Source organism: Delphinus delphis, chromosome 1 (genome assembly GCF_949987515.2).
Source record: "Delphinus delphis chromosome 1, mDelDel1.2, whole genome shotgun sequence".
Classification (NCBI taxonomy): domain Eukaryota; kingdom Metazoa; phylum Chordata; class Mammalia; order Artiodactyla; family Delphinidae; genus Delphinus; species Delphinus delphis.
The window spans coordinates 140042687-140068135 of NC_082683.1; positions in this window are offsets into that span (position 1 = coordinate 140042687).

Genomic DNA, 25449 nt, shown 5'->3' on the forward strand with positions numbered 1-25449 from the left:
CAAGAGGCACATGAAAAGCTGCTCAGCATCACTAATTATTAGAGAAATGCAAATCAAAACTACAATGAGGTATCCCCTCACACCAGTTAGAATGGGCACCATCAGAAAATCTACAAGCAACAACTGCTGGAGAGGGTGTAGAGAAAAGGGAACCCTTTTGCACTGTTGTGGGAATGTAATTTGATACAGCCACTATGGAGAACAGTATGGAGGTTCCTTAAAAAACTAAAATAGAATTACCATATGACCCAGCAATCCCACTACTGGGCATATACCCTGAGAAAACCATAATTCAAAAAGACACATGCACCCCAATGTTCATTGCAGCACTGTTTACAATAACCAGGACATGGAAGCAACCTAAATGTCCATCAACAGACAAGTGGATAAAGGAGATGTGGTACATATATACAATGGAATATTACTCAGCCATAAAAAGGAATGTAATTGGGTCAGTTTTACAGACGTGGACAGACCTAGAGACTGTCATACAGAGTGAAGTAAATCAGAAAGAGAAAAACAAATATCGTATATTAATGCATATATGTGGAATCTGGAAAAATGGTACAGATGAACCCGTTTGCAAGGCAGAAATAGAGACACAGATATAGAGAACAAATGTATGGACACCAATGGGGGAAAGTGGGGGTTATGATGAATTGGGAGATTGGGATTGACATATATACACTAATATGTATAAAATAGATAACTAATAAGAACCTGCTGTTTAGTACAGGAAACTCCACTTTGCTGTACAGTAGAAACTAACACAGCATTGTAAAATAACTATACCCTAATTAAAGAGAAAAAAAAGGAACTTTGGGTACAAAAAGTCAATGTTTTTTGATGATGGTAATAGGTAGGATTGACTATATAATTTATCATCAACCAGCAAAGCTTTGAAAATTAAACAGGTTTTAAAAATATAATATGACTATGAAATTTAAAAAAAAGTAGAGGGTATGTCTTGACACTAAAAGTGAGTTTTCATGTTCATTAGAGATATTATAGAACATCTATAAGAGTTTCTACCTTGGTAATATTAGTTGGTTCACAAAGGCATGAAATATTAGTGAATGATAGATCCAGTAAAGTTCATTAAAAGACAGTAAGGATTGTGGCATGCAGCTGTAGATGGTTTTTTAAAAACATATCTTTATTTATTTATTTTTGGCCACACCATACAGCTTGCAGGATCTTAGTTCCCCAGCCAGGGATCAAACCCATGCCCCCTGCAGTGGAAGTACAGAGTCCTAACCACTGGACTACCAGGGAATTCCCTGTAGATGTCTTTTACAAAATGTCCTTTGTTTTTTCCTGTCAGAAAGCAGAATACTGTACAGAGTGGTTTGTGGTATGATCCAGAATAATGTTTTTAAATTTTTCTGTATCACATCTTTATTGGAGACCCCAGAGAGAGAGCACGTCTCTCAGTTAGAGATGGGATAAGGCAGGAGGAGACTTTGGGATATGACATGGAGGGATTTCTTTTCTACCTGAGAATCTACCTAATTGTGGTGACGCCTTGGGGCTCTGATCAAGCAACATTTATATGACATTAGACAATGTAAAGAAGAGAAAGAGGAGGGGGAGAAGGAGAAGGAAACAGGCTTCTTGTGATTTCACAAGGGTTAATTTCACCTGAAAACACACTTTGTACAAAACCGAAAATAGACACTCTATGTGGTCTGAGGTTTGAGCAAAGAATCAAGGAAATTTGACAAGTGCTGACTTTTGGACCCATACACTGCCCGAATTTGAACCCTGACTCATAACCTTTCTGAGCCTCAGTTTCCTCACCTGTAAAATGGGGATAGTAATAGTAGCCACCTTCTAATTTTGTCATGAATGTTAAATGAGTCAATACAGTGGAAGTGCTTAGAATGGAATGGGGCCTGACACATAAATGTTAGTGTTTTGCTTTTTTACATAGAAGGAGCCAAGTAGCCAGTTACATAGGAATTGGTGGTAGAGGAGTCAAGTGTTTAATGGCACAGAAAAGGGTATTAGGAAAGAGAGTTAAGGGGAAAACAGAATAGGACTAGAGTTATTGTTCAAGAAGCCTGAGGAAGCTAACAGAGGAGGCTGAAAAACAGGTCAATTTTCAGACTGTGGAACCGCACAGTTTTGGGTGGTTGGAAGCTAAAAAGCCTTTGTGCTTGGGATTATCGTGGACCCAGGAGAGCCCCATGGACCTGAGTACTGGAAGTGGGATTGTAGAATGCCTACTTGGCAATACACAGTGGTTTATCCAAGCTTAGCTAAAGCTTTTATCCTCTCAAGCATCTATGTGCTTCCCTGTTTAGGAGACCATGTTGGAATTTAAGACTCAGAGTCAACAGCACTGAGCTATAGGATCAGATAGGCATCAAACACTTGGAGGCAGATAAAAACACACGTTCTGGCAGTACCTGGATTATTTGCCTCAAAGCCAGATGAAGTTGCAAGCAGCTTTACTAATTACAGGGTGGGAAACTCTAGAAGTTTTCTAAAGAGCAGGGAGTGGTAAATGGAAAATAATACCACAGTAGTCATAATGACTAATTATAAGGTCTAAATGTCATTGAAATGACATTGAATGTCATACTTTTTATTTAGCAAGTTGGATTATGGCTTCATTTTACTGTATTTAAAACAGTTCAGGTTTAATGGTGTTCTCAGTTCCCTAATTTTGTTTCCTCTGTAATGTCTGAAGTTTCTCAACTGCAGATTTTCTTACCATAGAGGCATTCAGAGACTGGGGCAGCACTGCTCTGCTACAGTAGAGGTGGATACTCAGTGGGTAAGCTGAGAGGATTCTCAGAATAGCAGGGATTTAAGTTGGGTCTTAAGAAAGAAAAGAAACTAGCATGTATTGCATGCTAAGTGCTTAACACCTAAGCATACCAGGAACTTTATACATATCTCAGCCCTCACAATAACACTATATATTGGGGATTATCCTCATTTTACAGTGGAGAAACTGGGGGTCAGAGATATTAAGTGACTTAATAAGGTGGTATTGTCAGCGTTTGAATCAGAGATGTCTAATTCCAGAATCCGTGTTCTTCCTTCTGTACATCTCCCTTCTATGACTTTCACGAATGAATACGATGAGAGGGGTGGGCAGAGATTTGTGGTGGGAGAGGAAGGAAAGGGAGACATGGAAACAGCAATCGACATAGAACAATTTGATTAAATGAATAGAAGTAGAAAAACTCATTCCTTCACAAATCTAAGTGAGCTCTTATATTATGTGCAAGACACTTGTGTAAAAAAGTTAGTTGATTAATGAGCTAGAGAACATCTGGGGGACATTGGCTGTATGGCTAGAGGGCAACCCGTGAGAGGATGGGAGACTGTTTAGGTAACTGTGGCCTGGAAAGGTAGGGGAGAAGGAAAACTTGGAGGGCTTTGGGAGTGCAAAGAACTTAGCTGTGTCCTAGGTTGCTTTTGGAATTGACTTGGTCTTCTCTTGCTTTTCTGATCATAGGCAACCAGGGGTCACATGAGCTTCTCTGGGTTATTGTGGGTGATCTTGAACCCTGTAAATTTAAACTAGGATTGACCCGTACTTTGAAGGTAGATGGGTAGGTGAGTGGGAGTTGATGAAGTTCGGAGTTGACAGAGTTTGTGATTCTCTCTCTCTGTCTCTTTTTTTTAAATCATTTTGGGTCTTATGACCAACTGAATTACTCACTAAGTTCTTGATAGAAAAATAAGTGGTTTTAAAATGGTTTTCAGGAGAGCAGTTGAAGAATGGTAGTAACCTCATTATTTTGCTGTAAGCACTGTGGATGTCCCTTTTAACAGTCTAATGTTAGATGATAGATATTCTTCTTTGCTTCTCCTGAATCTACTGTACTCTTCCTACTTTTATTATAGCAATCATCACAGTTTAGCAAAATTATTACATATTTGTCTTCACCACTAGATTGAGATTGTTAGTGTGTAAAGGCAAGGTGAGTTTAATTGCCTCTGTCCCAGTTCAGTGCTTGGAAGCTAGTAGGTGCTTAATATGAGTTTGTTGAGTTAATTTAAAAAATTACAAACTTCTCAGAGACAGTTTGGTGATAATAGTGAGTAGTGCAGGACTGCCTAAGCTTCCACTATAAGTAAGTCCGCTGTAAATCCTAAGTGGCAAGATGTGCACCTTGTTGTATCAGGCAAACGCGAATTATCACCTGTGGTACCCTGATTGTGCTAGATAGTCCCCAAATGTGGAAAGGTGTTTGAGGCTTATCTTTTAATCAGTACTAGCATGCTGGTATGATAGTATCATTTTTCATTTTTAGTGGAATTTTCCACTTATTGAAAGGACACCTATGAGCCTTGGAATGGGTGTTCTCATCACTGGGCAGCTCACACGGGGAACTGGCACTTGTCTTGAGCTATGTGCATCCACAGCTTTGTAAACCACTGAACTGAATAAATGCACAAAATCCTCTGATGCTGCCTTAGGAACATAATCTTTCTCAAAGTTCAGGTTGTTTTTGTTTCTGTCTCAAAAATCTTATCTAAGGGAGTCAGCTACATGTATCCTTTTATTATAAAATATACTAGAAATTTTGCTTCTAATTTCTGGACAAAAGTCTTTTGGAAACGTACTGCCCCTTACCCCAAGTATGCCCTTCTTTTCAACTGGTAATTGAAAAGAATCCTCCTTTCTTCTGTGGACATTTAGGGGTACTGGAGATGTAGGTGTTAGCAGTGTCTCAGCAAAGAGGATAAATATTTGACCCAAAGTCGGAATCATTATTGACGTAAAAATGGTTTTAGTGTCATGCTGACCCAACTATTTTGACTCGTAGACCAAAGTTATTGTGTTGATAGAGTAGAAACCACTTAGGTAATTTCTCATCATAGTGGACCGCTACATAGATCCATTGGAAGTGACACTAAAAAAATTGAGTCTTTTCCATCTCCCCCTTTTGAGAATAGTCAAGAACTTCGATGACTAGGTAGCTTTGGGTGGTGACTTTGTTCTTCTTTGCTTACTTAAACCATGTTACTAAACAATAAATAGCAAGCATTGGCTCTTGTCAAGTACTGTGCCAGGAAGAAAGACACAGACCATCAGAGGCTGCTTGTAAGAAACCACTTGCAATCTAGCTGAGGAGAAAGGGCATTTGAAACAGTACACATATTACAAGCATTGCCAAGGCACATAAGGGATGTTCGAAAACAGGAAAGAGCTATGTAAATGTAAGCTTTTAAGGCAAGACATGATGAATTGCCAAGTTGTGCTTTGAAGGATGAGGCGGACGAAGGACAGGGTAGGAAGGATATTCCCATGTGGCCTTTGGTGAGGAGACAGAAAAGCACAGTGTGACTGTGCTTAGAAAAGTGGTCAGTTTTCCTGTTTTACATAAAGCAAAGGTCTTATACAGAGAAATGTCCTCCGAATATTAATCTGTCAGCTCAGGGACTTCACATATGCAGTCACCTCTCCTTTAGAGCCGTCCCCTTACCTTTTCCCATGTTTCCATCTGGCTAGACTTTCTCATCTTCGGATTCCATCTTAGACCTCACTTTCTCTCACCAGTATTCTTGAACTGTAAACCAACACTACCTCCCTTTAAATTTCAAACATCTTTTCTCCTCAACTAGACTGTAACTTCCAGTGTTAGGCCATGTGTCCCCAGAGCCCTGAATATAAGTCTCTTTGCATTATAATTAACTGTTTACTCGTCTCAGCGCTCACGAAGGCTCTAAGCAGACTGAGGGCGACATCAAGTGTATGTTCTTGACTGTTTATGGTCCTAGACTAAGCACAGAGTCTCACACCGGCTAAGGGCCCATAACTTGCTGTCAAGTACATTCAGTGAAGTACAAAGAATTGAACAGACTCAGCACACTGAAGGGGTAAATATTACCAGTATAAAGAGAATGAAAGGTCTTTCTCTCTTCAGAAACTTTGAGAAAATGTTTGTCAAGGGGCTGGGGATTAGGGAAATGTGGGCTGGGAGAACAGGGAAGAGAAGTGATTAGAAGGTAAGAGTGTGAGGGTCCGGAAGGAGAAAGGATATTGTGTTATAACCCGGTTCCTAGTCACTTACCTTCTTAACAGTTTCATTTGGATGATAGCTCATTTTGTATCAGTCATCTCCCAGCCATCAGTTGTCTTGATTTAAATTATATTGAATGTCTAATACTCAAAGCATATTTATATCTTGTTAATTCTTGCAGTTGAATTTCCTTCCCTCTCTTCCTTTCATCCATTGACTCTCATTCACTGGTTAACTCATCTGAAGAATATTTGAGGAGGTACTTTATGCTAAGCTCATAAAAACTTTGGTAACTGGATATATCTTGTGAAACACAGTAATCCAAGTTTACATGCTTAATTTTTTTTCTCTTTGCAATTTAAGCCCAAGCAATTGTTTTCATCCGTTTGGGTTTTCTTAGCAGGATGTAAGGATTTAGATGGAAAATCCTGGCTGCCGTGACTATATTAGTAATGTAATCTGAGTCAGGCCCTTCAAAGTTTTCTATACAAGGTTACAGGGTAATTTTTTTTTCATTTTGGTCAAATTCTCCGCTACCCCTATCTTCTTCAGCTGTTACCAGGGAGTAAGTGGCTGAGAACTCCAAGTACGAAAGATAGCCTTCACACTGCACTAATCCTTAACAATCTTTAAACAGGAAGAGTAAAGGCAAAGTGAAAAAAGGAATTTTTTCTTACCCTAGTCATTTTCCAGTTCTATATTAGATAGAGACAAGAAAAGATTTTTACTCTGAAATCTCAGCCATTTCAGAGGCTTCCCTTAGCATTCAGTGATATACAGCGAGTGTGTAGGGCTGCCGCCAAACCCCCTGGGCGTCTGAGTTGGTGTTACGTGCAAGACTGAACATCCATTCCCAATTCAGTGTCTGTAATGCTATCAGTTTGCTCTTTCCTGTGTCCACTGATAAACCTCAATAAATGATACTAAAGGTTATAATAGTGATGGACTTTGTTGTAGAACTGTATTATAATCTGGGACCTAGGAAGCCACTGGCAAAATCCAGTTAGTGACTACTGGGTGGTAGTCAGTGTTTCAAATTACCAGAAAACTCAAGTTGGCATAATTCAAAATAGTGGATTACCTGTTAAGTACAAGCACATTTTAATGGAAGGAAACCTGGAGAGAGATGTTTAAGACGATTAAGACATGCTTAATATATTTCCCATGGTCCTTCCTGATCTGGCCCTGGAACACTCTCTCTCATTTTGTTCCGGCTAGTTCCACTGTCTTTAGGTCTCAGTTTATGAACAATTTCTGCTGAGAAGTCTTCCCTGACTCTCTTGCGTATAGGTTCACTGCTTGTCATGCTCACGTCTATTATAATACTAAATGCATTCCTTCTCTCTTCCCTCCCTCCCTCTCTTCCCTTCCCTTCCCCTTCCTCTCTCCCTTCCTTCCTTCCTTCCTTTTCCTCTTTTACCTCCTTCTTTTCTCCTTCCTTATAGAATCATCCATCCTGTTGAGAAGAATCTATTAACCTGGTTCTGGTTAGGACGATACTGGTGAGAGCAGTCATGCCAATTAATTTTTTCCTACTCCTTCTAGAGGAACTCAGGATCCACTGGGATTCTTTGCTATACTTTCTGAAATATGTTAATACATGATTCTCTTGGCCATTTAAGAAATATTGTACAAAAAAGTTTTTTGAGTATGTACAGATTTCATAAATCAATAAAGTATAAATATACTATTGCTCTAAATATAATATGAATGCATATTAATCTAGTTTTCTTCTTTTAACTCCTGCTGGAGAAAACCTTCTAATGGCCAAGTAAATTGGCCTTTTTTAAGGTATTCATCCCATTTGACCACTTCGTGGTAGTCTTTGGTCTCAAGTTGACCTTCCTATCTAGTCTGCTTTCCTGGTTCTCTTATTAATTCTACAGTAGTTTGTTTGTTTCCTTCATTGCCCCTCTTCTTCCATCCACACCTTGAATGCTATATCAGCTAGGATTGTGTTTGGCTGTACATACTGAAAAACCTTACAACAGTGCTTAAATTGATTCAAATTTATTTGTTATCAAGTGATAATACATGGGAATTTATTTGCTATTAATACATCCTGGGGCAGTTCTTTTCCATCTGCTTTAATTTTTTAAACCTCTCGCAAATATAACCTATATAGAGAAAAGTGTATAAAATATAAATATGCCTGTTATCAAATCATACAATGAACACCTGTGTAACATCACCAAAGTCAAGAAATAAAACGTTGTCAGTATCCCCCAGAGACATCCTATGTAACCCATTCCAATTCCTACCCCCTTTCTCCACCCCGAAGATCAACTCTCTCCTAATTTTTGTGGTAGGTGCTTCCTTATATTTCCTTACAGTTCTACAGTGCTAAAACGGTATTATTTCTAAATATACCAACTATAGTTGAGCTTTGCCCATTTCTGGCTCTTTTATATAAAAGCCATACAAAAATGTGTTTTTGTGAGTTTGGTTTCTTTTGTTCAACATTTAGTTGTAAAATTCATTCATGTTGTTATATGTGGTATTCATTGCTAGATGAATTCTATTGCATGAGTATGCCCAAACTGATTAATCTAGTCTGCTTTTGATGAATATTTGGGTAGTTTATTATTGTTGAGTATTATGAGTAGAGCTGATATGAATGTTCTCATCTGTCTCCCAAGGTGCATTTCTTTAGATATGCACAGAGGAGTTGAATTGTTGGGCTTCATTTTTTTTGGAAATAGAAGTTCTCTTCAGTGATGTGACAGAACCGGGTAGAGCTCACTCAGCGCGACCCCCAGAGTCACCTCCCAAATGGATTTGGTCTCAGAGCAGAAGAGTCAAAGTGAGGCTGACCCACATGTGGGTGGGGTTGCAGTTGTCTGGCTCATTTAGTTGTTGAGAAAAGCAGCTGATCAGAAAGTGAGGGAGGGGGGTTAGTTAGATGCTAGTGAAGGAATCCCTCTATCTCTCGGGCATGTTTGGGATTGAAGGAGAGGCTCAGGATTGGCTGTATTTGGAGACCTCTTAGCTGTTTACCCAGGACTACGTAAGCCTCGGTGGTATATTAGAATCAGAAATTTGGGCAGGTGGTCCTGGAGAACTTCTCTCAGAAGGTGACATTTGAAGAGAAACCTTAATCATTTGGGGGAAGAACATTCCAGTGAGAGAAGAGCATTTACAAGGCCCTGAAGTGAGGACACTGTTGGAGATGTTAAGGAAACACAAGATGGCCCGTGAGGCTGGAGCACAGTGGGCAGGAGGGAAGAGGGGCAAGGCTGGAGCAAGATGGGGGAGGTAGACCAGAGGCAGGGCTTGTAGGACTGTGGCCCACACAAGGGAGTTAGTGGACCTCAGTGTGAGGGAAGGAGCATTAAGTTGGGCAGTGAACCAATCTGATTCATCTTTCAAAGAGATTACTCTGGCTGGATTGCAGCGTTGGCAGGAGTGGCAGCTGGGAAACCCGTGGGAGGCTATTTCTCAGGGAGAGATGAAAGTGGCTTGAACTAGAGGGTAGTGGTGAAGGGATGGGTTAGAGCTGGAAAAACTGAAGGCAGAAAAGTTGACTGTGTTTCTGTGGCTTGAACAATCAAGTGGAAGACAGTGTCATGAACTGAGACAGGGAGGGCAAGGCTAGGAATCATTTGGGGCAAGGGGAAGGGGAGGCGGTTGTAGCAAAAAAAAGTTCTGCATTGACCGTGTCAAGTTTGAGAGACCTGTTAGGTATTTCAAGGAAGCATTCAGATACATGAATTCGGAGCTGAGACGAGTGTTCCTTACAAACTGTGAGCAAATCTTTATACCTTTGGGCCCTATCACATGGCCTGGTACATGGTAGGCACTCAATACATGTTCAGTGAATGAATTTATTTAAAAAATATACATGGGGCCCTTACCCTGGGCCAGGCACTGTTCTAGGAGCTGAGAATATAGCAGTGAACAAAAATTCCTATCTCCCTAGAACTTAAAATGAATAAATGCATGCATGCATGCACACACGAGTAAATAAATGAATGAATAAATGAATGAAATGTGTATCCAGGTAATAAAGTGTTTCTTACTTGATTTTTTCTCTCTGTCTTAAAAACATCTTTGAAAATATTAATTAAGAATGGAGCTCTCCAGCAGGATTAATTATAAGCATCATGTCTAGAGAGACTCACTGATAATAACCTGTTTTGCTTTCTCTTTCTCTTTCTAACTTGGTTTTCTCTACCTTTATGTGCCTGAGACCTGTGTATCGGTCGGTGGTACAGCAATTGTGGTAGATGGGTGTTATTTACAGTTGCTTCGGAGTCGATTTCTAATTTTCCCTTGAAACATGTTATTTACGGGCACCCTGTTTTTGCTTGCAGGTGTGAAATGGCTCTGTGACACATGAAGCAGAAGCAAAACGTCACTTCCGAGGTTTGTGATAAAATTTCTTGTTCGATTCTTCAGGTAGAGCGAGAGGCCTTTCTCATGGCTGTGACACCCTGTGCTGCCGAGGCAGAGAAGCTGAAGGGAAAACTCGGGTGCTTTCGTGGGGAGTGCCTGTGGTCTCACCACTGTGCTAAATAGAGTTCCAAGAAGTTTGGTGTTAGTTAATATTTTGTAAATGGATTTAGCATCTTCTGAGCTTTCAGGGAGTTTGTAACTCAGAACAACCTGCAGTGATTCTTTTTGTCCAGTGAGGTATTCATTAAATAATACAAATAATTAATTCCCATAAAACATCTTTATATATTTGGATTCTTATATATTAAATATCATGTTAGTTCCCAGAACGGATTATTCAGTTTTCTACACTAAGCCCTACTCGACATGATGTTAAAAACTGTTTGTTTGTTTGTTTGTTTTGGACCCTGGTTTTCATTGATAACAAAGGAATATAAGTAGCAGGTGAGGTTTTGCCTGATCAACAAAGTGGATATTTCTTAGAAAGTTCATTTTCAATCAGGATTTCCCTTTTTGATTGCCTTAATCAAGGAAAAGATAGCCTCTCTAAATGAAATACCCCAATCTCACCAGAATTAGAAAAGGCAAATACCTAAAATTAAATTTCCAAAGGCCTGAACTTAAAGAGTGTTGAAACATTTACATATTAAGGGATGTGTTCCTTCTTCTATATTATGTGCTTGCAAGAGAATTGATAGTTGCTGATTTGGGAGAGCTTGAAAAGAACCTTCATGAATGTATGTTTTGTGATTTAATATATGCTCTCTGCTTTTTTTGCTTCCTGTCCAGTGTATTCCCTTTTGAATCTTGGGACTCCCCATACCAAGTCTTCTCCAGATTAAGATTAGGAAGCTGGTTCAGAGGCATCAGAGTCTACAGAGAGAACTCTGCTGGTGCAGCGAGCGTCCTTCCCTTCTTCCAGTGCACTACACAGTGGACAAGAAAAGATGAGCTTTCAAACGTGGGTAGGTTATGAAGCGCATGTAGTCCATGCTAAAGATCTTGATTCACTTCCTGTAGGTGATGGCAAGTAGTCAGAGGATTTTAGTGGAGGAAGAAGAGAATCAGGTTCGTCTTTTAGAATGTGACTGGTGGCGGTGGGGAATATGATGGTGAATGGCATGAATCTGGGAGCAGGAAACCCGTTAGGAAGCCACTGCAGGGGATGGCTATTTTCCACTCCCGCCCCAGCTTTGTGTGGAGTGTTCTCTGGACATAGGCCTAAGCCTAAGCCTCTGGTTCTAGCCACTAGTTTGGAGTGCAGAGAAGTTGCAACAGTTGGCAGAAATAAAGATTATTCATCATCTGCCCTCTTTCCTGCAGCCCTGGTCCCATTTCCCCTCGTGGATAGTACGAAGAAAATCTTCACTGGTGTTGCCTTTCTCTGTATTCTTTCTAGGATTGGTTATCTTCCACCATGACAAAGTTTAGAGCCTTAAAAAAAAATCAGCAGAATTGGAAAATCTCACTTTGGGTGACGGCCTGGTCCTTCACAACTTGTTCCTCCAAGCAAACTTGATTTGTTTGTTAAAATAGGCATGAAGAAACTCTTCTGTGAAGCTGCCTTTGCAATCTGACGTGTACTAAAAGCTGTGTGTTTCAAGAACTTGGCTGTGATCCTCCAACAGGTGAAACTCCCCAATCCCCGCCCCCCCACCCCACCTTGCGCTGGCTCTTGGTGCCATCGCCGCTTCCTGGGGAGGGCTTTGAGGGGTGGGGTCGGTACGTGAGGTGTTGAGTCTTCCCTGGGGCCAGCTGGCTCTTTCCTTGGGTTGAAAAAGAAATGAAATTCTTGGTGTGTGCATTTCTTAAGCATATGCATTTCTTAAGCATGTCTCTATCACTGGGGATTTGTCTTCCTATTTTAGGACTGAGTCTCATTTCAGTGTAAGTGTGAGGCAGGAGAAAATATTTCAAGCCAAATTTCCTCCCTAATTGTTGCTTCAAGTAAAAGGAAAATTGGGCTGGGTGTCTAGAGAGCTAAGTTTTAAATGTACTCCATTACTAATTTAAATAAAAATGAAATAACATTTTGTAGTACATCATTTTTTCTGCTAATTCTTGCAGCTGACTTCATTTATTTGATTTCTCCTTTGATTTTAATATAGAGATGTATCTCAGAAAATCTTCCCATCAGCCTATCCATATCCGTCTACTTTTCCTTCCACGCGATGTCTCTAGCTTGAATGTCCTCAAGCTTTTGTTGACTAATTAAAAGAAAATGGCTTGAGATCTCATCTCGTCCACTGAAAAGAACTCCAGAACTGTTCCACATCTCTGAGAGGATGGAAGGTGGGTATATTAGTGAGTCTACCTTACAGCCAATAGTCTACATAAACGATGTAATGGAGAATGCTCCCGAATTTGGATCCAGATTGCCTTGGATTGAATCCCAATTCTGCTGCTTCCTCTGTGACGTTGGTCAAGTTACTTAACTTCTCTGTTCCTCAGTTTCCTCACCTTAAAAATAAAATAGTTATTGTCTCCACCTCATGGGTTTGGTTTGAGGGTTAAATGAGTCAATAACTTATAGGGTTGTTAGGAAGACTGAGTAAATTAATATATATAAAATACTTAGCACGGTGCCTGACCCCTAGTGAGCATTATACAGCTGTTTATTATTATTTCATGGCTCATTTTTCCTTTACTCACTGGCTGCTACCCACATGCTATTGCTGCCATGCCCTTTTGCACACAGTTTTGCCTCATGCCAGGCACCAGCCTTCTTCCTTCATTCTTCTGAAGGCATTGCACGAATAAGGCTGCCGTGAGTAATAATAACACTTAATAATAATAGCTAACACTTACTGCGTGTTCACCTATGCCAGCACTCTTATTAGAACTTAACATCTACTAGCTCATTTAATTCTCATACCAACTCTGTGAGATACATGTGATCATTTTCCTCAATTTACAGATGAGGAAATTGAGGCACTAATCAGTTAAATAACTTGTCCAAGGTTACACAGTTGGTAAAGAGTGAAGCTAGATTTTCGAACATCATTTACTTACCATTCTCCTGGCCCTTGTATATATAGGGAAGTATCTGGTTTTTTTCTTCTTCTTCTTGTGAATGATATCCTTAGAGTGTACTCCTTTGACAGGTCAAATTCCTCATCAGCAATAAATGGGGGGGTGGGTTGCAGGAGGAGAGGGAGGGAGTCTCAGTATGTAATGGTGAGCCTAAGGAAATATCTGGAGTATACTGAGAACCAAGTGTGTGCTGCCGTTGTATGAAGCCCTCGACATCATTTTCTTAGGGAATTCTCATGGCCACACTCACTTTCTATTATGGTCATTTACATAGTTTTAGGAAGGCAGGGACTTGCCTTCAGGTTACACATTGCTCATGAGTTGTTAAGACAAATTTGAACCCAGGTCTATCTGGCCCCAGAACATCACAGGGCATCTTTTCACCGTACCATCCTACCTTCCTCAGAGTTGACCAGAGCGTTTATGCCTTCAGGCATTTGATGCTGTGTGACTTTTCTTTTGGCAGTCCTCTTCCCCTCTTTTTTAAACCTCACTGATTTAGCTTTTCTTTTCAACAGCTCAATCATATGAACAAATATTTGAGTGTCTATATTGTTAACATTAAGTAGGAGTAGTTAAATGGATTAAGGATGCTTTTTGAAATATTTAACCTTATCACCCCAAAGAGCTGTAAATGTAATGCCAGTAAGTATCATTAAGCTTTGTTCATCTTAATAACAGCTGGTGTTACAGTATTATGAAATGTTAAAGCACAGTGTCTGCCCTTGAGATGGTCACCTTGGGTGGGAGGAGTGTGTGTGTGTGTGTTGCGTGCAAGTACCATTTCTCATGAAGTTCTCCCATCAGGGCCCTCTCTAGGTCTACTCAAAGCAGCCACCCTGTCGAACTGCTTTGCCTGCTGTCCCAGATTATTCTGGGAATGTGTTTTAAGGATTTGTGTCAGACAGTCAAGACAGTCCAATAGGCTTGAATTTTTTTGTTTTTGCCTGGCTGAACAGCTTAATTGCAAGGCAGTCATTGGATGCATGTTCATATCACTGGTGGTGGGATGTTACTGGAGAACTCTGGACTGGCTACCGTTAAGCCACGTACACTCACCTGTTGGGTTTCTAGAACTTGTTGGTTGACAAAGTGGTCAGCTTCCAGAAGATGGATTATAGTCAGGACTTTCATGTTAATGTGCTCTAAAGGTGACTTTCCTTAAGCTTTTTGATTAATATACTGAAAAACAGTGTCCAGATAAAGCACTGTGTAACAAATTACTGCAAAATTTGTGGCTTAAAAAATATCCATTTATTATCTTGGTGCTGCAGTTCAGAAGTCTGAGCAGGCTTGACTGGGTTCTGAGCTCAGTGTCTCACAAGGCTGAAATCAAGGTATCATGAGAGATTGTACATGAGAAATATTTTCGATTCTCTGAGCTGCAGATTATATGACCATTTTAAGGACTATCTCATATGACTTGATACTTACACCAGACAATTAACTGTAGAGATTTGAGAGGGTGAACATTTTAGTATTCCATTTAATTTGGTACAACTGGGCTTCAGTATTTTTTTAAATTGCAGTATAGTTGAGTTACAATGCTGTGACAATCTCTGCTGTTCAGCAAAGTGACTCAGTTATACACATACAGACATTCTTTTTTTATATTCTTTTCCATTATGGTTTATCACAGGATGTTGAATGTAGTTCCCTGTGCTATACATTAGGACCTTGTTGTTTATCCATTCTAAATGTAATAGTTTGCATCTACCAGCTCCAAACTCCCAGTCCGTCCTCCCCACCTGCCCCCTGGCAACCACAAGTCTGTTCTCTATGTCTATGAGTCTGTTTCTGTTTTGTAGGTAGGTTCATTTGTGCCATATTTTAGATTCCACATATAGGTGATATCATATGTTATTTGTCTTTCTCTTTCTGACTTACTTCACTTAGTATGATAATCTCTAGCTGCATCCATGTTGCTGCAAATGGCATTATTTTGTTCTTTTTTATGGCTGAGTAGTATTCCATTGTATATACGTACCACATCTTCTTTATCCATTAATCTGTCGATGGACATTTAGGTTGTTTCTATGTTTTGGTTATTGTGAATAGTGCTGCTATGAACATAGGGGTACATGTATCTTTTAGAATGATAGTTTTGTCTGGGTATATTGGGCTTCAGTATTTATTCAAGCAACATAACTTTTTCTCTTAATCAACCATTGACCATCTTTTTCCCTGACTAAAACACTGTATCGGCAGTCAGCATATCCAAGTTAGGCTTTTAGTTGTGCCACTTGAACAAATCATTTTTCTGTCTCTATTTCTTCCTCCTAAGATGATATTAATGCTACTGTTTACTCCTTAAGTATATTTCATCTTGCAAAACCTGTGCTCAGCAGATGCCCAGCAGGAGGTATACAGCTTCTTGATCCCACTTTCTGCTGAAGCCAGTGTTCATCTCAGATGTTCATACTGGGAGAAGTAACCTCTTTGTGAGATGGCTGTGCATGCTTCATCCCTCTGTCCCATTAGTCCCTTGGTTACCTGGTGCAAGAACATGTAACATTTGTATTGTACTTTACAGTTCACAAGGAGGACATGACCCATTCCGTATCTGCAATGGACTGAATGTTTATGTCTGTCCCAAATTTATGTGTTGAAATCTAATCCCCAAGGCGATGGTATCAGGTGGAGGGGGCCTTTGGGAGGTGATTAGATCATGAGAGAGAACCCTCATGAATGGGATTAGTGCCATTATAAACGAGACCTCAGAGAGATCCCTAGCCCCTTCCAGTGTATGAGGTTACAGTGAGAAGGCAGTCGTCAATGAGAAAACAGGTTCTCACCAGACACAAATCTGCCGGAGACACGGTCTTGGACTTCCCAGTCTCCAGAATTGTGAGGAATTCTGTGAGCCACCCTGTCTATGGTATCCTGTTATAGAAGCCCAAATGAAATGAGTGTCTTATTTGATTCTTTCCATAATTCTGTGAGGTAGATATTATTATGACTTCTGTTTTACAGGTGGAGTGAGTAAGGTTCAGGAAATTAAATGACTTATTCAACTTCACATAAGAAACAGAGCCAGGACTGGCACTTAAGTTTCTGACTTCAAATCCAGTGCTATTTCCACCTCACCTCAGCTTAGCAATGAGAGCTGCATGTAAAAAACTTTCAGATATGAGGAATGACTTCAATATTTGGTCGTTCTTTATTTCTTGTGCTGTTTCAACTCTAATTTTTGGCTCTTTTGATTTTTTTTCTCAAATGTATTTTCCCAGAATCCAAATCAGCATATTGGCGTCGTCCTGCATGACTATTAGTATCGTCCTGGGGCACAGCCACGCGTGGTATGGAAGAAAGTAACTGAGAACAAAGGATTATTTATAATGTTGCCTCAAGGTCAAAAGGAGTTGTACCGTTTCCATATTGGCCTCAAATGTTTATAATTTACATGTTTTAATTCAAGTCTAAAAGGGTGGGTATTTTATTGTAGGAGATTCTCAGGTATATGGAGATCTCTAAGATTTATGTCTTTGAGACTCTGAGAATCCCCTTCACAGAACAATTAACATAAGAACTTATATACAAAATTTTCTGTACAAATCAAGAAATTTATTCATCCTTAGCATTGTTTCTTAATCCCATTCCTAATGCAATTATTCATGTATCCATTAATTCTAGAGATAGTCAATTGAGTAGCAATGTGTAATAGTGGATAGGAGGTAGGATTCTGAGGTCAGGCTGTCTGCGTTGAAACCCAAATGCTGCCATTTATTTGCTGGGTGACCTTGGCTATTAACTTAATCTCTCTGTGCCTTATCTATAAAATGGGCATGTAATAGAACCTACCACTTAGGGTTGCTGTGAAGATTGATGAATTATTAAAGGTAAAACACTTGGAACCATGACTGCCTGTGCAGGTAGGACTTCTCAAAGAGCCCTCAAAGATGTCCTGCCCTAATCCCCAGAGCCTGTGACCATGATGAAGCATCACTGCCACAATCGTGTTATCCAGGCACCATTGACCTTAGACAGGAAGATGATCTGGTGGACCTAATCTAATCACACAGGCCCCTTCAAAAGCAGAGAGCTTGCTCCAGCTGATGGCAGAAAAGGAAGTCGGGGAGATTCCAAGTGTGAGGAGAACTTAATGTGCCATTGGCAACATTGACAACGGAGCAGCCCAACTGAGAAGGAATGTGGGCATCCTTAAGGAGTTAATAGAGACCCTGGGCTGACAGCCAGCAAGAAAATGGGGACCTCAGTCCTGCAGCTGCAGGGACTAAGTTCAGCCAACAACAGGAATGAGCTTAGAAGTGGATTCTTCCCAGAACCTCCCAATAAGAGCTCAGCTGACTGATATCTTGACCTCAGCCTTATGAGATGCTATGCAGAGAACCCAGTCAAGCACGCCTGGACTTCTGAACTACAGAACTGTGAGATAATGGACGGGTGCTTTTAGCCACTAGGCTTGTGGTAGATGGTTATGCAACAATAGAAAACTAATAGAGTTACATAGAAGTGCTTAATAAATATTAGCTCTCATTATTACATTTATTATTAGACATCTTCAGTGAAGGATGGGAAAACAATGTTGAACAAGAGATGGTGCAGGTCCTCAAGGAGTTTATAGTCAAGAAGATAAACCATTTCATTTTTTTCTGACACCCAGGCTCTTTGAAGATCAATCGCTATTGCATCTTGTACATATTTCTTCTTACTTTCCTTGCTTTGGTTCACTTTTATCATATTCATTTTTTTAGTTTTTTTCATTTTTAGCCAGTAGCTAGACTATGTTTAGCCACCAGCAGCAACTGTTTGCCGTGAGGGAATTGGGACCAGGATTTATCGTTGTCTCCTGTGCATAACCATTAGGGGGTCTGGGAAGCTCCTAGGCTTGTGCTCAAATATTGTAAGTCATACCACGGGGACAGCTGTTTCTAACAAAGGATCTATATAATCCTTTATCTCTAGAATCTACCACCTGGTGTTCTCAACAGCCCTGAGCACAGAACAATTCCCAGTTTAATCAAACTGGAATACAAAAGGAGCAGTGGGGACCACACTGTGAGATCCCCTTGAAGTTGTTCCAAGGGAAAGGGACCTTTTGTTACAGAGACACCTCATTTTAGAGTTCAGTGACCTGTGACACTTCCCCAGCTGGCAGCTCAGTAGGGACCTTCTGATACCTTCCTGCACTCAAAGGCCACTTTTGGTGGGCAGAACAATGAAAGGATCATTAAGGGCTACTTGGTGGGAGGGCGGTGGGGGAAGAATGAGAACAATAATGGAACAGTGGTATTAACGAATATGCCTGCAGTGATTTTATGATTTTTATTCAAATGTGAGCTGTCTTCAGTTTCTGAGTCTTTGCTTTATGATAAGTTTGGTGGGTGTTTGTGTATATTTACTACAGGTAACGAGGATAGTATCATTGGACTTTTTTTTAACATTCATTTTAAAGGTCTTTGAATTGGAGCTAGGGTGGAAAGGGCGAACCCATTTGCTGCGTGGACTAATTTTGAAGCACCCAGTCCCCTTCCTGAACTGGAATCTTGTTCCTTCCTACTGAGGTTTTTCAGAAAAAAGACATGAACAATTCCCAGAGCCATTTCGATATCAAAATACATTTTATAGAAACCTCAAGTTGTAAAGCTGGGAAGCATCTGAGTCATTTGGTCTCACCCAGCCAATGCAGACGGGAGTCCCCATGACCACATCCCCAGGGGAGATCATGCAAGTGTTTGAACAGCAAGGCAGTCTGAAGAACAGGAGCTTGGGGGCAGGCAGAGCTGTTTCATTCTATTACTTCGTGGCTCTGTGATCCTGAGCCAGATATTTGGTTTCCCTAAGCCTCAGTTTTCTTATCGATAAGGGGGATAATCATATTTAACCTTCAGCCTAATTGTGGTGATAAAAATAAACAATGTAAAGCGACTCTTAGTAATGTCCGTCTAACAATAGTTTTAAAATTTCCATGGTTTAAGTTATTACAGGAAATGACTTTGGCAAACCTAGGTCTAGTCTGGAGAGGCTGGAGGTTAGGGAAGAGGGAGGAGGTGTTAGGTGAAGTCCCTGAACTCCAGACCCTTATGTCCAACTACCTTTTTGATATTTCCTGACAGGGCTCTAATAGGCTTTTCAGACTTAATATATTCAAAACCAAGATCCTATTCTTTTTTTTCCTCACACTTCCTCCTTGTCTTTACATCTCAATAAATGGCAACTCCATCTCTCCTTCTAGCAGTAGTGATCAAAAACTTTGATGACATCCTTGATTCCCTCTCTTTCTCTTGCCCGTTCAATCTGTCAGGAAATTCTATTGACTCTACCTTCAAAATATGTCTAGAATCCAACTACTTTACATGACCTCCACTGTTTCTGAATTTGGTCCAAGTCATCAGCATTTTTCAACGCAGGAGTCAGAGGGATTCTGCAAAAATGTGTCAGACTAAATCACTCTTTGGCTCAGAACTCTCCGACGGGCTCCCCTGTCGTTAACTAAAAGTCAAAGACGTTATAATGGCCTACAGCACCTGTGTGTGTCTGTCAACTGTCACTAGTCCATGAGGAGATTAGGAGGTTGTGCCAGAGTGTAAACCAACTATGTCCCTGTTTAATTGGTTTTGGGATTCTCTTTTGAGAGAGTCTTTTAAGACCCCTGTCTTGTTCTGTTCTTAGTTATGCTGGTCTACTTATTGTTAGACCCTAACTCATAACTCAATGTGTAAGGCTGAAGGAAGCTCTGATGTCCCTGGCAGGCAGAGAGCATGCAGTGCTGGAGGGGTGAGCTCCTACACTCCCTTATCTCTAGTTGTTTCTCTTTGATTCCTCCTTTTCTATAAAGAAGAATCCTGCACTCAAATCCCAATTGTCTAGAAAAATTTCTCTGAAATATGTTTACTAATCTTGTTACCATGTGTCAGGCACTGTGGTAATAGCTGGGTACACCCTCATGAACAAGATGGCCTTGACCTCATGGAGCTTAAGGTCTACTGCAGCACAGCCCAATAGAGATATAATGTGTGCACATGTTGTGACTTACAATTTTCTAAATTTAAAAAAGATAAAAAGCAGGTAAAATAAATTTTAAAAATATATTTCACTTAGCTCAATGTATCTAAAATACCATCATGCCAACATAACCAACATAAAAATTATTCATGTGATAGTTTACATTTTTTTTATTGTACTAAGTCTTCAAAACTTGCTATGTATTTTATGCTTACAGTACATCTCCATTTAGACTCACCACATGTTAAATGCTCAGCAGCCTCATATGGCTGGTGGCTACTGGACTGGGCAATGCGAGTTTACTGACACCAGATACATAATCACACAAGTAAATATTTGGATTACAGTGGTAATATGCACTTGGGAAGAGCTTGGGAATGCTAAAGGTGAGACTTGAGGGATGAGTTGGAGTTAGCCAGGTGTGAAGGAAGATAAGAGTACTCCAGGCAAAGGCAATGGTCTGTGTGACAACTTTGAGTTGAGTGAACAGGAGGCCAGCATTCTGAAATTTGTGAGTGAGGGGGGAAATGATGGCACGAAGAACAGAAAGAGAGAAATCATCCAGAAGAAATCTATTTTTAGAGAAAAGATAAATGTGATTTTAAGATGTTGACTTTTGGGTGAAAAAAATAGAGATGTGGGGTAGGAAAATGGGAGAAAGGAAAGACCAGAGATTTAGCCTTTAGAGTTGGTGGAGCTGGCAAGTTACCTCACTTGTCAAAGTCCTAATGTCTGGACTTCTTTTCTGGGGCCGCTTATAGGTGGGCTGGAGACCACAGCCGGGAGGGAGTGGGGTAAGTTGGTGAAATAGATCAGGAGGGGGAAGAGAGAGAGAATGAACATGAAGTGTATCCTAGAGAGGGCCAAAGGTCATGAAGGGAGATTAACTCAGTGATGAAGTCTTAGGGCCAATGGGAAAAGGAATGAAAGTTTAAATCAAAGGGATGAAAGCCTGGGAGAGGTGGAATGGAATGGGGGAGCAGAAATAAGAAGAGGGGGGTTAAGTCAGCTGGTAAAAAGTGATTGGTGGACAGTCGCTCTCTTCAGGTGGCGGCCAGCAGCTCAAATGGGTGGTGGGTGAACCAGGTTTAAAAGAGAGGTCAAAGGTCCGGTACACACTTCAAACAACTATCATGTTACCAATACTTCTGCACACTGCCAGTTGCAGAGGAAGTGACCCAGAGTCTGAAGACAGGCCCTGGAAAATGGGCTGACCCTTCTAAGGGCCATAGCAAGCTTCTATGCCTGGAGAGAAAGCTTACTTGTTTGGGCGCTGTGGAAACCTGCCCCAACTGTTACCTCCCATGCTCTTATAATCTGGCAAGCAAGGTGTGGTGCTCTCAGCAAATCTGAAAGAGATGGCAGTGATGAAAACTGGAGCTTATCTCTCAGATGGTGAAGCCTGTCTTCCACCCATCACCAGGAGAGGAGGCAGGGCATTCCTGCATCACTAGGCCTTGGGTCAAAACCCACACATTTTAAAGCTCGAACTCCATCATGATTCGCTCAAAGCTTGCTGCATCTGTGCTGAGATCACCCGAAGAAGTCTGATTCCTAGGCTCCCGGAGTTTGTGTTTTCCACCCTGTCACCTGGAATGCTGAAACAGTAAAGAGTTCTCTTGGCTGCGTGAGAGAATGCAACATTTGGTAAGATGGGCAATGAGCCTGTTTGAAGACCCAATCATGAGCTGGGCACCGACTGCAAATGCTGCAATTAAAAACAAAACAGAATAAAACCATCCTACGGACCAGATGCCTTTTAGCAGGAAAAAACTGTGCTCTGTTAAAATAATGTGATGATGCTCGTCTTTGGAGGTGATCCTGGCTTTCAAGGACAGACGTTTTCTCAATGATGTTTGGGGAAATGTTACTGTCTACTCTCTAGGTCTTAGCTCTGACAGTATTCTCTCCTCATGATTCCTGAAAGTTAAGGATGATAGGTGCATGAATATGAAGGGTAGCAATGTATGGGATAGAGATCATTTCCAAGACTGGGAGAGCCATTTTTAATCTAGGCTTGTCAAAATAACTGCGTCTACATTTACTGATCATGCTGATTAAATAATGATTAAGGGCTGTGTTAAATCATTCTGGAACCATACAGACCTAAACAATTTTGAGTAAATTAAAAGAACATATGCCTAGGTCTTTGATTATAAGCCATTCTCTTGGATGACAGTGCATTCAGGTCTTTTGTGGAAGAGAAGAGGGAAAGAAAGGATAGGTGGCTGAGGAGGTGAGGGGCTGAATGGGACCAGATGGCTCAGGGCTTGGAGGTCATGACAAGGAGTTTGGGTTTTATTCTAAGAGTAATAAGAAGCTAGGGGAGTGTTTCACACAAGGAATATTCACAAGATCTGATTTGTGTTTTTAGAAGCTTACACTGGCTTCCTTGGGGTGCAGCCATATTGGATCTAGGGGGAGAGTGAAGTTCCCATTCTAATTCTGCTCATGTAGCTGCTGAAAGGCCTGATTCCCAAGGGATGTGGCAACAAAGAGAAACAACTCAGAGGCAGGAAAAGAGCAGGCCATGCAGAGGGGAGATGCACAGCTCATCTTTGTCGGCTGATTTTAGTGCAAATTTCCTTTATTACCGAGGGACATTTCAGGGTACGTACAGATTACATGCCAACCTTCTTATCCTCCTTTGTTTGGAGTCAGTTAACAATTAAGAAGCCCCTCGTTTTGCCCCTCTGCCTTGGCTAAAGGAAGCCAGGGCATACTCTGGTAACCCCTCTGCATAAGTCTGTGTAACTGAATTCTTCTGTTTCATCCTGACTCTCGCCCTCCAGAGCTGGACTGGACTTATTCAGCTGATGTCTTTCTCTCTCTTTGCTTCTGAGGTTTCTGGAGAAGCAAAGTCCGTTTCAGTCTCGGGGCAGACTTATCTCTATAGTTGCTGTCTGGGGTGGCTTTTCTTGAAGCTGCATGAATCCCCAGGCAGTGAGCAATCTCTGGATTTTGTCCTTGGCCCTTGCCAGGCACCCTCCCCACTTTTTTTTTTCCACAGGCCCCTGGCTCCCTGGCCTGCTCTGCTCAGCTGAGACTTCTGTCTCTATCCACACAATCTCTTCTCTAGTGAAGCCTTGGCTCCTGGATCCAGTCTGCTTTCCTCAGACACAGGTTAGCATGCCCCTTCCCGTCATTTTTCACATCTTGAGCCCTGGCTCCTGATAAATGTGGAACAAACCTGTTTTCATGTCATATCCCAGGCCTCTATGCAATAAATTTTACAACATTAATATTTTGAAAATTCAACTCAGTTATTTTAAAGGTCGTTTCCGTGGAGTCTTATTAACCAGATTTCTTTTAAAGTTTTTTTGTTATATTTTTATTTCAAAAAATTTACCCTCCATATACAATTTTCTAAGCATCTAAACCCCTCAAATTGTTTAATCTCTCTTCTAAATATCTACTGTTTTTCTTAATGAATATTGTGATATATATATGTACATATATCTAAGATCAAATGGCTTTTATAAAAAGCACTCAGAATATTCTTAAGTGTACATTTTGAACTTTAAATTGAAATGTGTCAGATCTTTTTACTTTAGTAATTACAGTTAAAAGTAATTTTAGCTCTAATATTTAAAGAAGTAGACCCTAATAATTACATCCCTTTGTACATTAGTAAAAACTGATATTCCCATTACAGAACAAAGGTTCATTGGAATTGCCTCTTTGCCCAGCATTCTGGCTGGTTGCAAGTACATGAGGAAGGATTAAGGTAGTGAGGTGAGGTCTGTTCCTTAAGTTTTCCACGAACACAGACTTAATGGGCTGGTAGGGGAAGAAACAGCATTTGCCTTGGAAATTGTTTGGGTCAAGCTTTTGGGAACTATAAGGCCTTCTCAGAACTTAGTGAGGGTAATTCAATGATCATTCTTGGATCTTTTGTTTTTCCAGTTATAAATTCTCTTGTGGCTTAATTATATATGAAAATGTAAACAGAAGGGTCATTAAGCAGCCTATAATGAGGTCAAAGTGCCTGTGGATTCTCCACCTGCCTTTTGTTGGATTACATATTAATATTTCCTGGTAATGGACAATAAACTAGGTGTGCGTAACTGTTTAGGACTCAAACAGAAAAGTGTTTGCATAAAATCCAATATTCATTGGCTTCAAAGTGGGCTCATATGAACATCTCCCTCCTGTCTTCCCTGACTTAGAAAAGCAGGTGCCTTTACAGTGGTCCAACCCAGAGTCTTTGTGGAATTCTACGTCTGCACTCTTTGCTTCACCTTGACCTATGGCTTTTTACAATTTATGCATCAATGGAGCTTATTATGGGAGTCTTTTCTTTTTAAAAAATTGAGAACAAAGGGAATACAGTTTAGAGATATAATCCTTTTTTCTCTCTATTAATATTCCTCCCATCTGTCACTGTTTCCATCAAGATGATTTTTTCAAATTATAGGAGCATTCCACGTTCACTGTGAAAAATTAGAAAATACAGACTAGCGAAAGGAAAAAAGAGTTACCTCAAATTCTACCATGCAGAGGTGACCAGTTTGGTTTATAACAATGTCCTCATTAGGGGTGCATCGGGGTGCACACCTGTTTCCATGAACTGTGCATGGGGGTGCTGTCTACTGTGGATCTATGTATGAAAGTTACTATTACTAGAACCAGGAGAGACAAACTGTTCTTGAGACTAAGTATAACAGGATAATGAGAAAGTGGTAATACTACAGTGTCATGTGCAACCAGGGCCAAAGAAAGGTGGCATTGATTGCATGTTTGCCATCCTGTGGAACCACTTGCCTGTGTGAGGACAGAAGAGGTCCCTGTCAGGGCAGTAAATGGTTTATAGCTCAGACAGACTCGGACTGATTGCAGCATGATACACTGAATAACATGGGACTACTCTGGCATTGCTTTTCTTCTTTAAAAAGTCTTTGAATTCTTTTAAGCAACTGACTTCATTTATATAAAAAAATATCAATTGAAACAACTCTGAGCTCTACTACTACTTATTAAATTAGCAAAAAATTAGTATCAATGGCAAAATCCAGTGCTAGTGGAAGAATACGGTTGTATGTTGCTAGTGACATTTCAAGTGCTCCAG